The following is a 2,173-nucleotide window of genomic DNA, read 5'->3' on the forward strand; positions in this document are numbered from 1 at the left end:
CCGCGACGGCGGGAGCGGCGGAGTGTCCGCCTCGCTCTGCTGGGACCAGGGCCGGCGAGGGAGCGCAGGCCGCCGCCCAGCGGGAGGCCCAACTTCGCACTCTCGTTGGAACAGAGTTCCTACGTCTAGAGTACAAGCGACCCGGATTCTGTGGACGCGTGCCCTGTGTTTGTCAGAAACTGTCAACTGACTGGTCATCCTTCGGACCTCAGGGATTCGGCCTTGCCACCTGGTTTCTTCTGGAGTCCGGCGGGCTCCATTTATGGAGCAAGGGAATGCTTGCGAGGTGGCCCAGACCTCCAGGCTGCGGTTACGTTAGCCTTTGCTTCCTTTCTAGATGGGGAATCATTTATGCCCAAATGCCTTTCCAAATTCCCAGACCTGGTGTCTGTTGTGATGGCACAGTATCTCAGATTTGGTGATGCGTTGTTTCCCCTCTCCCCCATCCTGATAACTTTTATAAGTGGAAATGGAGAAAGCTGACAAACGACCTGCATGGTAGCCGAGAAACCACCCTCAGACCCAGACAACCGCTAATCTGCTTCCTGGCACAACATTTGTGTCAAACAGTTTTACTTAGTTGTGGTTTATATGCCATAAAATCTATCCATTTTAGGTGTACAATTCAACGATTTTTAGTAAATTTACAGAGTTTTTACAACCATCACCATAACTCAATTTTAGAACATTTTCATCATCCCCAAAATGATTCCTCCTGGCTATTGACAGTCAATCCCTTTTTCCGCCCCTAGACATAGGCAACCACTAACGTACTTCCTGTCTCTTTTGATTTGTCTTTTATGGACGTTTCATATGAGTGAAATCATGCACCATGGGGCTCCTTTCACTGAGCACAATCATNCATGGTTGTTTCCTCAAAGATTCATTTTAATTATTTTGTTTTGAAACATTTAAAGAGAAGTTAGTCTTTATTTATTTTTTCTTTTCAGAGAGGCCAACCAAGGAGTGTGGAGGAGGGAGATGAGATTTCTCACTCTGTGTACCTGACGCTCAATATAAGTATATTGAAGAAAAATATCTGGATTTCAGAGGCAATTGCTTCTGCTTTGGAAATACCTGAAGAGAGGAAAGTCAAATCTGGATGCATTTGACTTAAAAAGACAAATTGTTCAAATTATAGAGTTTTGCATTCAATTGCGTGACATTTCAGGGTATTGGACTCCTAGGATGTTTGGTTAGTTTATTCTACTTTAATTAAGAGTATTTGATATTCAAAATTTAGACTCTCTGTAGAGCAGTGGATTCCTATCTGGGCTGTACATTGGAATCACCTGGGAGCCTTAAAAAGTACTGATGCCTGGGTCACACCTCAGAGATTCTAATGTAATTGGTCTGGGATGGGGCCAGGGTATAAAGCTCCACGGGTGTTTATAACGTGTAGCCCAGGGTGCTCAGTGTTAGAGGTTAAGCTAAAAGTTCTAATTTTTTATGCTTTCTTCATTATCTTTTCATTAAAATTTTGCCTCCATGTGCCTACTGTATTCCCCTGATAAAACACAGAAGCCTTGCGCTGGCCGGTTAGCTCAGCTGGTTAGAACACAGTCTAATAACCCCTGGGTCACAGGTTCAGATCTCCACATGGCTAGCCGCCATGAAAAACAAACAAGAAATCATGGAGGCCTCTTCTGGCTGGATGGTTGTTTAAAAACAATCCCTAACAGAAAGGTTGAAAACTCAATTTCAAAAGTAGTTNGGATTCCTATCTGGGCTGTACATTGGAATCACCTGGGAGCCTTAAAAAGTACTGATGCCTGTGGTCACACCTCAGAGATTCTAATGTAATTAGTCTGGGATGGGGCCAGGGTATAAAGCTCCACGGGTGTTTATAACGTGTAGCCCAGGGTGCTCAGTGTTAGAGGTTAAGCTAAACTAAAAGTTCTAATTTTTTATTCTTTCTTCATTATCTTTTCATTAAAATTTTGCCTCCATGTGCCTACTGTATTCCCCTGATAAAACACAGAAGCCTTGCGCTGGCCGGTTAGCTCAGTTGGTTAGAACACAGTCTAATAACCCCTGGGTCACAGGTTCAGATCCCCACATGGCTAGCCGCAATGAAAAACAAACAAGAAATCATGGAGGCCTCTTCTGGCGGGATGGTTGTTTAAAAACAATCCCTAACAGAAAGGTTGAAAACTCAATTTCAAAAGTAGTT

Source organism: Galeopterus variegatus, unplaced genomic scaffold (assembly GCF_000696425.1).
Source record: "Galeopterus variegatus unplaced genomic scaffold, G_variegatus-3.0.2 Scaffold299, whole genome shotgun sequence".
NCBI lineage: Eukaryota > Metazoa > Chordata > Mammalia > Dermoptera > Cynocephalidae > Galeopterus > Galeopterus variegatus.